The sequence below is a fragment of the Phyllobates terribilis genome, unplaced genomic scaffold (genome assembly GCF_046119375.1).
Source record: "Phyllobates terribilis strain yellow unplaced genomic scaffold, ASM4611937v1 Scaffold_1__5_contigs__length_1240528914, whole genome shotgun sequence".
Classification (NCBI taxonomy): Eukaryota; Metazoa; Chordata; class Amphibia; order Anura; family Dendrobatidae; genus Phyllobates; species Phyllobates terribilis.
Window position 1 is genome coordinate 660,861,602 of NW_027362761.1, and position 18,455 is coordinate 660,880,056.

Consider the following 18,455-nt stretch of genomic DNA (forward strand, 5'->3'; position numbering starts at 1 on the left):
TGGTTATGTCACTTGTTTTAACTGCTCCTAGTCTTTGGAGACCTTCAGCTGTTAAATAAATCAGAAAAGCCTGAACATGAATAAGTCGTTTTTATATAGAAAGGAATATGTTCATACTTTTGAGCCTTTTGCTAGCACTGTTTCAGGTGTTTTTTGGAGAGAGTTAAAAACACGTTGTGCACCAACGCTTAGAATGTTTGTGCAGCACCTCTTTCTTTTGCCTGACCTGACATGGGTCATGGAGAGACATTGCTGTAGGAGGAAAGTAATCGTGATTACACACGTGAGCGTCTTAATTTTGATTGCTAACTATACTACTGCGCTGAAGTTTTAGGCAGTTATGAAAAAAATGCTGCAAAGTAGGAATGCTTTCAACATTAGAACTGGTAATAGTATATATTTATCAGTTACCAAAGCACAAAATGAACAAAAGAGAAATCTGTCTATCCTTTTGTCTTTAAAACATCATCCTTTCTCCAAACATCTTGGAGAACTAACCACAGATCTAATCTGCAAGTAGGCTTGCACCAACCCAAGAAGGGTTTCTTTCTCTGCCTATAATCCTAGACAGACTTGATCATGTTGAGATCAACTCTATGGGGGACATATTAGTTCCAGGGTTCCTTGTTCTTCTTTACACTGAAGATTGTCATTAAGAACTATGTCTGTGCATTTGGGGACATTGTCCTAATGCAGAATAAATTTGGAGCCTCCCTGATGGTATTGCATGATGGATAAGTATCTGCCTGTATTTCTCACATTTAAGGACACCATTAATATTGATCAAATCCCCAACTCTAATAACTGAAGTGCAGACCCAAACTCGCAAGGAATTTCCACCTTACTTCACTGTTGTATAAAGTCACTCATTATTGTACTGCTATCCAGTCATTCAGTTAACAGTCTTCTGATACAGCCAAATATTTCACATTTTGACTCTTCAGTTCAGAGCACCTGCTGCCTTGTTTCATTGTGGAAGGTATGGCTTTTTGCTGCAATTCTTCCATGAAGACCACTTATGACAAGACTTCTCCAAACAGTAGACCAGTGTAGCTGGATCCCACTGATTGCTGTCAGTTCTGAGCTGATGGTATTGCTGGACATCCTATAATTTCAAATTAAGTATGATAGGTCTTTAATCTGGTGCACAGTTTTCTTGGCTGACCACTTTGTCTACAGTCCTCAGTGCTGCCCAGTGTTTGGTGTTCTCAATGCTGATAAGTACAGTCAGGTATTTAACCATCATGCCGTACCATCAGGGAGGCATCTGATTTGTTCCAACTTTATTGTGCAGCAGGACAATGACCCCAGACATACCGCCATTGTCATTAAGAGCTACCTTGAGCGTAAAGAAGAACAAGCAGTCTTGGAAATGTTGAACTGACCCCCACAAAGCCTCAACATCGAGTCTCTTTGATTACATGAAGAGACAGAAGAATTTGTGCAAGCAGTGCTATACCGCTAATAGCCACAGACCATGTGGCTGCTATGGGGCCCATGAGTCGGGGGGTGGAGGGGGACTTGCTAGGGCTCTCTGGGGGCCATTAGACTGTGGACGCCATTATACAATTTGGAGGGCGGTGTCGGGGCTATTATACTGTGTTGGTATCACTGTGAAGGTATCTTAATTTGGGGGGGTGGTGGGGTTGTTAACGTAGGGTCATCAAACTGTGCGTCTGGAGAGTGCTGTGTAGGAATTCACCGTGGAGGTATTCTACTGTGTTTGGAGACATTTTTTTGTTGGCATCATACTTTGAGGGCCATGAAAGGGGTATCTTAATGCATGGTAACAATAAGGGACTTCACTAAGAGGAAAATTGCACTCTAAGGGCAGCAAAGTTGTGAGACATGCTCTTCTGTAACTTTCCCTAATATTATTTTTGAGGGTATTCCCAATTTGGAGCTCTGTTATGAGGCCCCATGATTTCTATATATACCCCTGCACCAGGGTGAGTACCGGGACATGCAGGCAGACAGCAAATCTGGGCAAAAATCCAGTACAGCCACACACTGCTTAGTTATGGATCTGTGGGCACTATGTACATATATTACCATATTGTGGATGACCAGGGTTCTTTATTTATTTTTTAAATCAAATGTTTTTTTTTTTTTTTTATAAATTTGTTCAAAAAAGAAAAAACATCAACAAGACAAACAATAAAGGAATGCAGTCCTCTACCCCCCCCAACATCAATAATCAACACACATGCATTGTTCATATTTTTCGTTCTGCAAAGCAAACATAAGTAAATGACTATATACTTGATCATAATAACATTAGTCACTCTAATTGTTTATAACTTGTGGAAATAGCAACGACATACTTATTTATTCTTTGTTTAGTTTGAGGTATTATATAAACATAACCAAAACAAGCTGAGGCGAAGTCTCTGCTATTCCCTAGATGCCAAACTAGAGCCATCAATCCATAGACCCCATAATTTATCAAATTTAGAGATAGCGTATCTTTAGTTATATACCTTTTTCCAAATTTACTAGCCAGTTAACTTTTTATCAATAAATTCTGATATCATAGGTTCCTGCTCTGCTATTAATTTTCTTGCCGTCTATAACATACGTGTCACCGCAGTTTTGCCGTACTCCTCAATAGTCGGATCTTCAACATATCCTAGTATATACAGTGGGTACGGAAATATTCAGTCCCCTTTCAATTTTTCACTCTTTGTTTAATTGCAGCCATTTGGTAAATTATAAAAAGTTCATTTTTTTCTCATTAATGTACACTCTACACCCCATCTTGACTGAAAAAAACAGAAATGTAGAAATTTTTGCAAACTTTATTAAAAAAGAAAAACTGAAATATCACATGGTCATAAGTATTCAGACCCTTTTCTCAGACACTCATATTTAAGTCACATGCTGTCCATTTCCTTGTGATCCTCTTTGAGATGGTTCTACTCCGTTGGAGTCCAGCTGTGTTTAATTAAACTGATAGGACTTGATTTGGAAAGGCACACACCTGTCTATATAAGACCTCACAACTCACAGTGCATATCAGACCAAATGAGAATTATGAGCTCAAAGGAACTGCCCAAGGAGCTCAGAGACAGAATTGTGGCAAGGCACAGATCTGGCCAAGGTTACAAAATAATTTTTGGATTACTCAAGGTTCCTAATAGCACAGTGGCCTCCATAATCCTTAAATGGAAGAGGTTTGTAACCACCAGAAGTCTGGCTATAGACCTAGATGTCCAGCCAGACTGAGCAATCGTGGCAGAAGAGCCTTTTTGAGAGAGGTAAAGAAGAACCCCAAGATCACTGTGGCTGAGCTCCAGAGATGCAGTAGGGAGATGGGAAAAAGTTCCACAAAGTCAACTATCACTGCAGCCCTCCATCAGTTGGGCCTTTATGGCAGAGTGGCCCGACTGAAGCCTCTCCTCAGTGCAAGACATATGAAAGCCTGCATAGAGTTTGCTCAAAAACTCATGAAGGACTCCCAGACTATGAGAAATAAGATTCTCTGGTCTGATGAGATGAAGATAGAACTTTTTGGTGATAATTCTAAGCGGTATGTGTGGAGAAAACCAGGCACTGCTCATCACCTGCCCAATACAATCCCAACAGTGAAACATGGTGGTGGCAGCATCATGCTATGGGGGTGTTTTTCAGCTGCAGGGACAGGACGACTGGTTGCAAATGAAGGAAACACGAATGCGGCCGAGTACAGAGATATCCTGGATGAAAACCTCTTCCAGAGTGCTCCAGACCTCAGACTTTGCCGAAGGTTCACCTTCCAACAAGACAGTAACCCTAAGCACACAGCTAAAATAACAAAGGAGTGGCTTCAGAACAACTCTGTGACCATTCTTGACTGGCCCAGCCAGAGCCCTGACCTAAACCCAATTGAGCATCTCTGGAGAGACCTGAAAATGACTGTCCACCAATGGTCACCATCCAACCTGACGGAACTGGAGAGGATCTGCAAGGAAGAATGGCAGATGATCCACAAATCCGGGTGTGAAAAACGTGTTGCATCATTCCCAAGAAGACTCATGGCTGTACTATCTCAAAAGGGTGCTTCTACTCAATACTGAGCCAAGGGTCTGAATACTTATGACCATGTGATATTTCAGTTTTTCTTTTTTAATAAATTTGCAAATATTTCTACATTTCTGTTTTTTTTTCAGTCAAGATGGGGTGTAGAGTGTACATTAATGAGAAAAAAATGAACTTTTTAGAATTTACCAAATGGCTGCAATGAAACAAAGAGTGAAAAATTTAAGTGCGTCTGAATACTTTCCGTACCCACTGTATATTAGTGGTGAAAGTTCTACATTAACTGAATAAACCCTATTAATCATTGCTACAACACCCTTCCAAAAGGACACTAAGTTAGGACAGTTCCACATCATATGAAGCATATCTGCTATGTTAGTTTTGCATCTAGGACAGTGAGGACTCGAACAAAATCCTATATTATATAAGAATTGAGTTGTCCTGTATACCTGGTGTATCACATGTCTGTGGGATTCACTTAAGGACAATTGTGGAACTCTTTCCCACATATCTGACCAGTGATTTTCCTCTATGGATCCCATTACACTCTCCCATTTCACTTTTGATCGCATAGGTTGGTTTGTCAGTATAATGTCCAGGGGAAAATTATAATGTAGTGAGATCAGTCCACAAGAACTGTGTAGACTAGCTATTCTATTTATTATTGAGTTTCGGGATACTCCAGAACAATGCCTTCTGCCCGATATGTGTGCGGAATTGTATATATTTATAGAATTCAGAGTGAGGTAAGCCATATTAATTTTGCTGCTGTGAGAATTCCTTAATCACATCACCTATCAGCACTTGATTAAGTCTGTTTAAACCCTTTGAACTTCAGGAGCCAAATCCCACCAACTGGTATAGATTTGGAAGCCATGGAGTGCTCCATAATGAAGTAAATTGTGAAACGCCTTCTATTCCGTCTAATTTTTTTCATCACCATCCCCCAAAGTTTGTAAAATAACAGGATAGTCGGTATTTTACCTTTAAGTGTCCTAAATGTATGCGCCGCTAGTGCCTAATAGTTTATCTAATTGGAAATAATGCTGCCCCCCCCCCTTCCCCAGGGTTGTCCCATCCCCGAATATGTTGAAGCTGAGATGCGACATAATATACCCATTGTTGTAGATTGGCACGCTCTGCTGCACTTGGAGATAGACCTGGAACACTGTCTCATAAAAATTCCTTAGTGGAATACCCTTCGACCTAAAGGACTCAACAGTGAGCTAGAACGTTTCGCTTTTAATGAATGAACCACATGATGAATCATACGACCACACCTTGCTGTATATAAGGGACCCCATACCACTACAGGACCAACCCTGAGGAAGGAAACTGCTGTTTCCTAAACGCGTTGGTATTTCAGGTCCCAATCAGCTTGCGTACCGGTACGGTCACTTGCAACTGCGTCATAAAGGTCCTAGTTGGACGAACACAAGCGCGCTCATCCGCCAGAACTCCCATGAGGTAGGTGAGTCACCGGCCGGGACTCACCACTTCGCTGCATCCTTCTTCTCATCTGCAAGACAGACCTCTGCTCCATCAGCAAGGACGTTAGTCAACTTAATCCTCACCGCTTAGCCTCCTGAACCATGAGGCAGCACGCTTCTCCACCGCCACTGCTTGAAGACCTGCTCCTCGCTCTTACAGCACTGCCACACTATAGGCTCAGGCTCACGAGCCCTGAGGCAGTACGTATATATAACGGCTGCCTCTCCTAACTGCTGCCTACTGTGCCACCCAGCAGAACCTGGACCTCAGTAGCAGCGCTTACACAGGTCTAGCGGCTCTCTTAGCCCTTCCTTGAATTGTATTGTGCAGTCCAGACACAGGAGGACCTTCCGGGCACTGTCCACTTTCATTGCCACACCAGGACTGTCCACGACACCTGGGCCACGCAGATCGCCACACAGGCACCTGGACTGTTTTACACAGGCGCCAGTATATTGCAGGTACTCCTTGAACCTCACCAACACCTAGGATTGATTCTGCATCACCCTAACCCTTATATATTACTTTTTAGGCTATACAGTCATGGCCAAAAGTATTGAGAATGAGACAAATAGTAATTTTTCCAAAGTTTACTGCTTCATTTTTTGTAATGGCAATTTGCATATACTCCTGAATGTCAAAGAGTGATCAGCTTAACAGCAATTACTGTACTTGCAAAGTCAATATTTGCCCAGAAAATGAACTTTAACCCCCAAAACACATTTCAACATCATTGCAGTCCTGCCTTAAAAGGAGCAGCTAACATTGTTTTAGTGATTGATCGCCAGCCCTGTCCTCATCAACACCCACACCTGTGTTAATGGATCAATCAGTCATGATTAAGTAAGAATGACATCACTGGACACTTTAAAAGGAGGCTGGTTCTTGGTGTCATTGTTTCTCTTCAGTTAACCATGGTTATCTCTAAAGAAACACGTGCAGCCATCATTGCACTGCACAAAAATGGCCTAACAGGGAAGAGTATCACAGCTACAAAGATTGCACCTCAGTCAACAATCTATCGCATCATCAAGAACTTCAAGGAGAGAGCTTCCATTGTTGTCAAAAAGGCTCCAGGGCGCCCAAGAAAGACCAGCAAGCGCCAGGACCGTATCTTAAAACTGTTTCAGCTGCGGGATCAAACTACCAGCAGTGCCGAGCATGCTTAGGAATGGCAGCAGGCTGGTGTGAGTGCTTCTGCACGCACTGTGAGGCGGAGACTCTTTGAGCAAGGGCTGGTTTCAAGGAGGGCAGCAAAGAAGCCACTTTTCTCCAGAAAAAACATCAGGGACCGACTGATATTCTGCAAAAGGTACAGGGAGTGGACTGCTGAGGACTGGGGCAAAGTCATTTTCTCTGATGAATCCCCTTTTCGATTGTTTGGGACATCTGGAAAACAGCTTATTCGGAGAAGAAGAGGTGAGCGCTGCCACCAGTCTTGTCTCATGCCAACTGTAAAGCATCCTGAAACCATTCATGTGTGGGGTTGCTTCTCAGCCACGGGAATCGGCTCACTCAGTCTTGCCTAAAAACACAGCCATGAATAAAGCATGGTACCAGAATGTCCTCCAAGAGCAACTTCTCCCAACCGTCCAAGAGCAGTTTGGCGCCCAACAATGCCTTTTCCAGCATGATGGAGCACCTTGCCATAAAGCAAAGGTGATAACTAAATGGCTCATGGAACAAAACATAGAGATTTTGGGTCCATGGCCTGGAAACTCCCCAGATCTTAATCCCATTGAGAACTTGTGGTCAATCATCAAGAGACGGGTGGACAAACAAAAACCAACAAATTCTGGCAAAATGCAAGCATTGATTATGCAAGAATGGACTGCTATCAGTCAGGATTTGGTCCAAAAGTTGATTGAGAGCACGCCAGGGAGAATTACAGAGGTCTTGAAGAAGGGGCAACACTGCAAATATTGACTTGCTGCATTAACTCATTCTAACTGTCAATATAACCTATTGGTACTCATAATATGATTGCAATTATATTTCTGTATGTGATATAAACATCAGACAAACACTAATAAAAACCAGAGGCCAGCAGATCATGTGAAAATATAATTTTGGTGTCCTTCTCAAAACTTTTGGCCATGACTGTAGTACTTGACTCTTCCAACACCAGAACTCAAAATACGGCATCTGTGTCTTCCTGCCAGTTACCTTCCTACCTACTACCGAGGTAATCTTTATTGTAAGAAAATACCTATTTATACACTATTCTATCTTTTATTGCATTCCTATTTTCTCCAATCCCCTCCACGACAGCACCACCTGGAGGTTGCCTCCCAATTCTAATTAAGGACAGGAAACACAAGTGGTTAAATAGCCCCTCCCCTATACTATCCCCAGTGTTTTCCTGTCCCAATAGGATGAAGAGGTTTCCTAGGGTGGCTGTGGCCGGCGAGCTGTGCCCTGTTAGATTACCTGAGCCAGGCTGAAGAGATCGAGCGCCTCCGGTATTCCTTTCCTGTCAGCTCCCGTTCCCTCTGGAACGGGACCTCCCCACTCTCCTGCGCTTCATGGTGAAGCTGAGTGGGGCTGTGGGCTGGGGGCCTCCCGTAGCTCCCCAGCCTGTGTGTGTTCTCCTTCCTCCATGGCAACATCTGGCGCACATTCAGGATGCGCCGGAAGTGTGGTGGTTTCGGCCGGCGACGTCACTTGAGGTTGCGTTCCACAGTGGAGCGCACTGTGCCGCGGCAGTAAATTCAAAAATGAAACCGCGTTTTTTCACTCTCTTTGGCAGGATCCAAAATAAGTTTTTAAACAAATCTCCCCTTTAATTTTAGGGAGACAAGGATCCTGCACTGAAAGTGGGAGAAAATGCTACAATACGCAAGTGTGCCATTTGTAGAAAAAAAGCTTACCTCGGGCCATAAGTAACCCCTATGTAAGAAATGTATGGAGACCATTGTGAAAGAATAACAGCCTTCCCTTAAGGAAGAGGTTAGGGGAATGGACCTGCAGGAAATACAATTCTCCCTAACTTCCTTCTCGCAGTCCTTCTCACAATTTAGAGCTGAGGGTCCATCTCCAGCAAAAAAGAGGAAGTATACCACCAGGGATACTCAGGACTAAGGAGAGTACATCTATGGAAGAGCTTGAAGAAGGTGATCTGAGTGCAAATCAGGAATGTGAGGAGGATAGAAAGTGTATTTTTCTTCAGAGAATATGGAAGAGTTGTTATTGCAAGTGAGGGACACTATGCAGGTGGAGGAGGAGCAGAAAACCCGTACAGTTGAGGACAAAATGTTTGGGAGCTTAAAATCAAAGAAGCTAGTGTTACCAGTACTCGACAGTATCCGTAGTCTTATAATGGGTGAATAGGAGTTACCAGAAAAAAGATTAAGTATTGCAGGAGAAATGAAGGAGAGATTACCACTAGATGAGAATGACTAAAGCATGGTCAATAATTCCAAAGGTGGATGTTCAAGTGGCAAGGGTGGCAAAAAAAGACGACCCTTCCATTTGAGGACTCTTCCCAACTGAAAGATCCAATGGATAAGAAGATGGACGGTTTGTTGAGGAAGACATGGGAAACCTCTTCAGCTTCCCTGAGGACAAATATTGCTTCGACTTGTGTGGCACGATCCATGTAACTCTGGTTACAACAATTAAAGGAACATCTTTGGAAAGGTACTTCTAGGGAGGACCTTCCCGCATCTCTTCCCTTACTACATAAGGCCACGGGATTCTTAGCAGATGCCTTAGCAGAGTCTGTCAGAATTGTGGCGAGATCATCAGTGCTATCCAACTCTACTAGAAGGGCTTTATGGCTAAAAATGTTGAGTGGAGATAATGTGTCAAAATCTAAGCTGTGTTCCATCCCATTTAAAGGAGAATATATGTTTGGTTCGGCCTTGTACGAGGTATTGGAAAAGGCAACTGATAAGAAAAAATCCCTGCCAGAGCTGAAGGTTGCAAAGAACTTTAGGAAGAGGCCATTTCTTCCATTTCAGCAAAAGCAGTTGTTTCATTATAGAGGCAAAGGAAAATCTGGTCGCTGATCTTACCCCCAAAGGTGGAAGAGGAAAGAATATTTTTCAAAACTCAAGACAAGACAGACAATGACCCCAGGAAGGTAGGAGGTAGAATTTCTAGTTTCCTTCCACAGTGGTCGCAAATATCAGCGGACAGAAAGATCCTGGAGATGGTGAAAACGGGAGCCAAGATGGACTTCGCTGCCTACCCGCCAAGAAGAGTAGAGATAACAACCTTGTCTTCCTCAAGATTGCAGAAAATCCTAATATCAGGCCTTCAGGATCTGCAAAATTCAGGAGTCATATCACCAGTTCCTGGCAGGGAACGAGGAGAAGGTCACTATTCTCGAATATTCTTGTTAAAAAAGGCATCAGGTGCCCACAGGATAATTCTGAATCTGAAACGTCTCAACCAATATGACAAATACAGAAGGTTCAAGATGGAATCCTTAAGATCCACAATTCTACTGATTGGGGATGATTTTGTTATGGCAACTATAGACCTGCAAGAGGCGTACTACCATGTGCCATTTTATCCGGCTTACAGGAAATTCCTCAGATTTGCTGTAAATCAAAATTAGAAGATGCATAATTTTTAGTTCAACGTGCATCCTTTTGGGATTTCGTCGGCCCCCGCTTGTTCACGAAAGTCGTGGCGGAAGTGGTGGCTTTTATAAGAAGACGAAATATCAGTATCGTCCCATACTGACTATTTTCTGTTAATGGCTCCCTCAGTTCCAATGTTGGAGGAGCACCTCCAGATGACTCTGCATAGCCTGGAATCATTGGGATGGCTGATTAAATCGTGAGAATTCGGATCTGATTCCCTCCACCAAGAAGACCTTCTTAAGGATTCTTCTAGACTTCCAGCATCAAGCCTCGTTTTTACCAAGACAAAAGCAAATTCAGCTGAGGTCAAAAGTCTATGTGCTGAAGAACCGGAACAAGGTTTCAATGAGATTCGCCATGTCCGTCCTGGGGGCTATGACCTTCTCCATTCAAGCGATACCTTGGGCTCAAGCGCATTCAAGGGATCTCCAGAGCTACATCCTTTCCCTCTGGGACAGATCTCCAAGTTCCCTCACCAGCAAGATTCAGCTTCCAGATGATGTGAAAGTATCTTTAAGATGGTGTCTCTGTCCGAGAAATTTGGAGAAAGGAACATTTATGGTTTCAACATCCGTTTATATCAGTCAAGACAGACGCCAGCAAGAGGGGATTGGAAGCCTTGGTCTCCCAGGTGGCTTTTCAGGGAATCTGGTCACAAGAAATTGCGGGTCAGTCTTCGAATCTAAGAGAATTGAAGGCAATGGAAGAGACCCTTTTGGCAGCCGAGTCTCTACTCCAGGGTTCGCATGTCAGGATATATTCAGACAATATGATGAATGTAGCCCACCTGAGTCATCAGGGAAGTACAAGGAACAGAAACCTTCAATTAATCTCAGCAAGGATCTTTTGCTGGGCAGAGCTTCATCTCCTATCCCTGTCTGCTTTGCACCTGAAGTGCTCCGACAATTATCAGGCGGATTTATTAAGCAGAAGGGACATTTATCCGGGAGAATGGAGTCTGACCTTGAAGATATTTCATATGGTTGTACAGAAATGGGGAAATCCAGAAGTGGATCTGTTCGCAAACCACGAGAACGCGAAAGTAAAAACCTTTTTCTCCCTGGACCCCAAGGATCCGGCAGCGGGGATAGACGCGTTCGCTCATCCTTGGAAAGTCAGACTTGCGTTTGGTTTTCCCCCCAGTTCCATTGCTACCAAGGACCTTGCAAATATTCAGGGCCGACAGAGTAAAAACAATCCTCATAGCTCCGATGTGGCCCAGAAGAGCATGGTTCGGAATATTGAACAGTTTGAAGGTGACTGATCCGTTGATTCTTCATCAGATCCGCGATCTGCTGCATCAGGGTCTGATCTACCATCCGACCCCTCAAAATCTTTCCTTAGCAGCTTGGCTTCTGAAACCGCCATCCTAAAGGCCAGAGGCTTTTCGAGGAGGTGATTCATACACTTCAGAAAAGCAGGAAGCAGGTCACAAATTCCATTTATGGAAAGATCTGGAAGACCTTCAAGCTGTGGTATGACCCGCATATGCTAGATCCCTTTCAGCCAGATATGTCTAAAATTCTGGACTTTTTGCAAACGATCTGTCTAAGGAATTAAAACCAAGCACTCTTGAGGTCCAGATCTCAGCCTTCAGCTCCTATTTTGATACTAACTTGGCCCAAAACAGACGGATTAAAAGATTCATAACAGCCACGTCGCAAGTGAATCCAACAAGAGCAAAAACGGTTCCACCTTGGGATCTCAATACGGTTCTTAAAGGTCTTACGAGACCACCTTTCGAACCAATATCTGAAGCACACATAGACAAGCTGTCATGGAAAGCAGCATTGTTGGTAGCACTGACTACTACAGCTAGGAGAGTGGGGGAGATTCACGCACTTTCCTTCAGAGAGCATTACTTTCGAGTTTTGGAAGACCGAATCATCCTACAGTTGGAGCCGTCATTTCTTCCTAAAGTCTCGTCTGAATTTCATGTCTCAGCCTATAATCCTTCCATCCTTTTGCCAGAATCCATCAAATAGCAGGGAAGAGGAGTTCCACTCGCTGGATGTTAGGACTATCATCTGCTACTTAAGTCAGACTGAGACTTGAAGAAAGGATCAGAGCCGATTTGTACAATATGGAGGCCCCCAACAAAGGGAAGAAAATCTCCAAAAACACGCTGACGAATTGGATTAAAAAAGCGATTTGTGAGGCATGCAAAAATCAAGATTTGCATTGTCCAGAATCCTTGAAAGCTCATTCCACCAGAGCTATGTTTCTCCTGGGCTGAAAAGAGTAGCGCATCCGTCGAGCAGATTTGCAGGGCAGCTACATGGTCATCTGTCCATACCTTTGCTAAACATTATAGATTGGATGTAATGTCAAATAGAGACCTAGCATTTGGAAGGAAAGTCCTTCAGGCTGTTGTCCCTCCCTAAATTCATTCTTTAATATTACTCCAGGTGGTGCTGTCGTGGAGAGGATTGGAGAAAATAGAATTAGGCTTACCAGTAATCCGGTTTTTAAGACCCTCCACGACAGCATGGTTAATTCTCGCCCTTTATTGATTTATGAGAAAAATTCCTTAGTGGTAATAAAATATTATTTAAAGCATTCATCTTGTGTGATCCTTTGAAAACACTGGCGATAGTATAGGGGAGGGGCTATTTAACCTCTTGTGTTTCCTGTCCCTAATTAGGATGGGGGAGGCAACCTCCAGGTGGTGCTGTCGTGGAGGGTTTTAGAAACCGAATTACCAGTAAGTTTATTTTTTTTTATATCACAGGTGTCCATACCATTTTCCCTGCCAAGGAGCAGTGCCCTAGTGCTATTCATCTTCTTTCTCCTCCGCTTAACAGGTACTCATATTGTCCTAAGTAAGATGGAACTTCACGTCCTATTTTAGTACCTCAGTTGTAATTCTCTCCTCTTCTACTTCCTCTACCAGGGGCAGTCTATAACTGAATCTCATTGAGGAATCGGGATTTTCTGCAGTTAACCATGGCACCACCATCCACAGTGACCCATTGAAACAACAACAACAATTTACCTCAGTGACTAATCCTCTTATAATACGAACACCACATCTACCGTCCAGCACTGTTTTTATCCAGGAACACTCTCTTGCTATTTGACACTTAGGAGGCATCTCCTCCCAATAAGGAACTGGAAGTTTTAATTGAAGTGCATCCTACCTTTTTAAACTATTTAAGAAATATTAGTTTTTATTTCATCCAACTCTTCTACTTGATTTGAATCTATTTATACTTCTCCCACGTGGAGCAGTGGTCAACCAGACTAGCTCAAATCGCTTTTATTTTATTTTACTTATAATCGTTTATTTTGACAACCCTGTGGTAATTGTCACATTCACAGCAATTCTGACTGACCAACCCACCAGCGCCACTATATATCACTACTCAAAGGTACGAAACAGTCCTTACGGCGGCTGGGGTCCGGCCGCTCCGGGTTAACAATGACACACGGTTGTTGTTAGCACAGAACACAAGCTTCTCTCTCTCAGGACCTAGCCTCTCCATACAATGAACAACACCCGAGTGGAAAGGCAGGCTATTTATATCCCAAACCACACCCTAGGGTGGAAATATGGTGAATGACCTCCCACCTGCACTATGGTCATTCACAAAATAAACAGCCCTCTTTTAAATGGTGGTTTAACCCTCTCAGCACATAACATGCTGGAGAAGACTTCCCAGTTTCACATCACTGAAACATATCTCCCGTCCAGCACTCTTTCACTGACTTTGTCACACTATGGATTAGGGAATGCAAGACCTCCCATTGTTTTGTCTCTTTGCAATGTTTCCAGCTTAATTCTCTGTTTCTTTTTGCCCCAAAATAATTATCCAGACTCCTGGCTTACTTTAAAGAAAAATCTCTGATTTATCCCTATTAGGGAGTTCTGTATAATGTAAAGCAACTGTGGCATCAAAATCATTTTGACCAGGTTAGCACGGCCCACAACCAACAACGGCAGTTTGGACCAAGCCCGTAGTTTGCTTCTAAATTTTAGTAATATTGGATCAAGGTTCAAATTCTCATAATCCATATATTTTTGCCGATTTTATATTGATACCTAAATATTTAAACTACGATACCACTTGTAAACCTGAATTAGTGTAATGTAAAGCATTCTCATCTGTATTATTTAGTGCAAGTATAACTGATTTGCTCCAATTTATCATCAGACCAGAGTATTCCAAATGTTTCTATAGTTTCCATTGCTATGGGAAGGGACTCAGAAGTTTTAGCCAGGAATAACAAAGTGTCACCTACATATAGAGCTACTGTACCTTCTCTATTCCCTCTATGTAACCCAATTATTTCCGCATGCTCCCTGATAACTGATGCCAGGGGTTCATTGGCCAATGCAAAGAGCAGGGGAGAAAATGGACACCCCTGCCGTGTGCCGCTGTTCAGTCCAAAAGCAGGGGAGAGATGCCCATGTACTTGAATTCTAGCTGCTGGCCTACAATACTACAATTTAACCCATTAAATAAAACTAGATCCTATGCCAAACTTTTCAAACACCGCTCATAAATATTCCCACTCAACATAATCAAACTCCTTAGCGTCATCAAGAGAACATACAGCCCTATCTCAATCACCATCCATCGGCAATTGAAGGTTAAACATCCTCCAAATATCAACAGCTGTGGATCTAACTGGCATGAAGCCTGACTGACTGGTCGGTAGGAATTACTGTAGAAATTACTGTATTCAATCTAGACGCCAGAACCTTCGCAATGATTTTAACATCAGTGGATAATAAAGATATGGGCCTGTATGAGTCAGCGATTAAAGGGTCTTTACCTGGCTTAGGTACGACTATAATCATCGCCTCTTGCATTGAATGGGGTAGGGTTCCCCCCCTCACAGCTTCCTCGAAGGTAGCCAGTAAGTGGGGAAGTAGAATATTTCCAAATTTCTTAGATATTTCTGTGGGAGTCCCGTCCAACCCTGGCGACTTATTAGCCATAGAGGCTACTTCCATTTGTAACTTCAACACTCAAAGAAGTGTGTCTGGGCAAACCTGCGTTTGTTGTTAGCTTTTTCCTTGATATGTGTGGTATACATTTGTTGTGCTTCTCCCCACACCATCAGGTCCTCTCTTGTACTAGTTAATAGAAATTTCTGTACTGTAGATCTAACTCTGTCCTGTAAAAACTCCCCGAACTGTTTTGTCTTAGTTTTGGATCTGTTAATGGCCTGTATAAGACTCCTCGTAAGCAAGCTTTCATGGCATCCCATAATGTGTTTTGCGACACTCGTTTGTCGTTTTCCTTAAAATAATGTTCTAAGGTAGATGTGATTAGTGTAATATCTATAATTTGAAGTCAGAAGTGATTCATGGCCCACATAGTCAGAGAATCCAGCGGCCTGGGTAAAAAAACAAAGAGCAGTCAGCAAGGGTGAATGATCTGATAGCGCTCTGGGTAAATATTCCACTGTTCTTACCAAGGGGGAAATATGTTCTGTGCCCAATACGCAATAATGTTTTATGTGTCTTAGAATAGCAAGAAAATTGTCTAGTGTTAGCAGATATGTGGCGTCTCAAATACCCTAATGTTAGTTCTGATAATATTTCTCTAAACTTAGTTATGGGGGCAGTTTTTGTAGCAGCATCAGATTTGTATCTATCCCAATATGGATGAAAAATATTGTTAGTCTCCCATGCATAGGACTGGTACTCCAGGCGCCTTATTTATACATGAAACAATATTTTTCAAAGTATCATTATTATAGGGAGGAGGAACATAACCTTGCCTCAAGTAGAACTAATTTTGTAAATATTTTACAGTGAATACCCCAAAATCTGCCTTCTCCATTTTTCTTGGAATCAATTCGTTCAAAAGGGATAGTCCTGTGTATTAGGATGCTAACCCTCCTAGAATATGTGGAAAAAATGGAATGGAAGCTGTGGCCGATCCTTGAGTATTTCATGCCCACAACGCTATTTTTCCCAAAGTGCGTTTCCTGCAGACACACCACTGCAGGCAGGTGATCCCCCATATGTTCCATGACCGCTGCGATCTTTAAAGGGAACCTGCCACATCCCAAAATTGGTGCAGCTATAATGATTTTATAACGTTTAATATACTTACAGTGGTGGCCAAAAGTATTGGCACCCCTGCAATTCTGTCAGATAATACTTAGTTTCTTCCTGAAAATGATTGCAATCACAAATTCTTTGGTATTATTCTCTTCATTTAATTTGTCTTCAATGAAAAAACACAAAAAGAATTGTCCTAAAGCCAAATTGGATACAATTCCACACCAAACCTAAAAAAGGGGGTGGACAGAAGTATTGGCACTGTTTGAAAAATCATGTGATGCTTCTCTAATTCGTGTAATTAACCGCACCTGTAACTTACCTGTGGCACCTAACAGGTGTTGGCAATAACTAAATCACACTTGCAGCCAGTTAACATGGATTAAAGTTGACTCAACCTCTGTCCTGTGTCCTTGTGTGTACCACATTGAGCATGGAGAAAAGAAAGAAGAGTAAAGAACTGTCTGAGGACTTGAGAAACCAAATTGTGAGGAAGCATGAGCAATCTCAAGGCTACAAGTCCATCTCCAAAGACCTGAATGTTCCTGTGTCTTCCGTGCGCAGTGTCATCAAGAAGTTTAAAGCCCATGGCACTGTGGCTAACCTCTCTAGATGTGGACGGAAAAGAAAAATTGACGAGAGATTTCAACGCAAGATTGTGCGGATGGTGGATAAAGAACCTCGACTAACATCCAAACAAGTTCAAGCTGCCCTGCAGTCCGAGGGTACATCAGTGTCAACCCGTACTATCCGTCGGCGTCAGAATGAAAAGGGACTGTATGGTAGGATACCCAGGAAGACCCCACTTCTTACCCCGAGACATAAAAAAGCCAGGCTGGAGTTTGCCAAAACTTACCTGAGAAAGCCTAAAACGTTTTGGAAGAATGTTCTCTGGTCAGATGAGACAAAAGTAGAGCTTTTTGGCAAAAAGCATCAACATAGAGTGTACAGGAAAAAAAAAGAGGCATTCAAAGAAAAGAACACGGTCCCTACAGTCAAACATGGCTAAGGTTCCCTGATGTTTTGGGGTTGCTTTGCTGCCTCTGGCACTGGACTGCTTGACCGTGTGCATGGCATTATGAAGTCTGAAGACTACAAACAAATTTTGCAGCATAATGTAGGGCCCAGGGTGAGAAAGCTGGGTCTCCCTCAGAGGTCATGGGTCTTCCAGCAGGACAATGACCCAAAACACACTTCCAAAAGCACTATAAAATGGTTTGAGAGAAAGCACTGGATACTTCTAAGGTGGCCAGCAATGAGTCTTTGACCTGAATCCCATAGAACACCTGTGGAGAGATCTCAAAATGGCAGTTTGGAGAAGGCACCCTTCAAATATCAGGGACCTGGAGCAGTTTGCCAAAGAAGAATGGTCTACAATTCCAGCAGAGCATTGTAAGAAACTCATTGATGGTTACCGGAAGCGGTTGTTCGCAGTTATTTTGGCTAAAGGTTGTGCAACCAAGTATTAGGCTGAGGGTGCCAATACTTTTGTCTGGCCCATTTTTGGAGTTTTGTGTGAAATGATCAATGATTTGATTTTTGCTTCATTCTCTTTTGTGTTTTTTCCTTGCAAGCAAATTAAATGAAGATAATACCAAAGAATTTGTGATTGCAATCATTTTCAAGAAGAAACTGAGCATTATCTGACAGAATTGCAGGGGTGCCAATACTTTTGGCCACCACTGTAGATCCTACCTGCCTTTTCAGTCATAGGAGCGTGCTTGTCATATTCAGTCATGGGCGGGCTCAGTATTAACTCACTACTGGCGCCGCCCATGTATTTCAATCCTGCTCCCGGCAAGCCCTGATATTGTGGGGCGCCAGCGCACTTGTATATGTCCGGCCGCTTCATGCATGCGCGTGGAACATAGCGCGTCATAGCGCATGCGCAGTGAAGCTGGTACTCACAGAGCCTCACTGCCTCACTACGCAGGAGGCCAAACATCTACAAGTGCGCATGCGCCCCACAATATCAGCGTTTTCCGGGAGCAGGATTCAAATACATGGGCAGCACCAGCAGTGACTGAATGCTGCACCCGCCCATGACTGAATATGACAAGCACGCCCCTATGACTTAAAAGGCAGATAGGATCTAAGTATATTAAACATTATAAAATCATTATCGCTGCACCAATTTTAATGGAAAAAGGTTGTTAGTGATGCACATTGCATCACCAACAACGCTATGGGGGCAGTGTACATAGCAACTAGGACGTGACAGGTTCCCTTTAAGGAGTCCCCTAGACCTCTAACATTCCTAGAAAGGAATTTTACTTTATCCTCCATAATATCTAACCATATAGAGATTGAAAAATACCAATAATTTGTAGGGCATT

At 42.9% G+C, this 18,455-nt stretch overlaps 1 protein-coding gene across 2 annotated transcripts in view; it reads left to right on the forward strand.

The window, feature by feature from the left end:
* PIGG (phosphatidylinositol glycan anchor biosynthesis class G (EMM blood group)) overlaps nt 1-18,455 on the forward strand; it is a 287,774-nt gene that overhangs the window by 33,226 nt on the left and 236,093 nt on the right. The gene's annotated exons all lie outside the window — the stretch shown is intronic.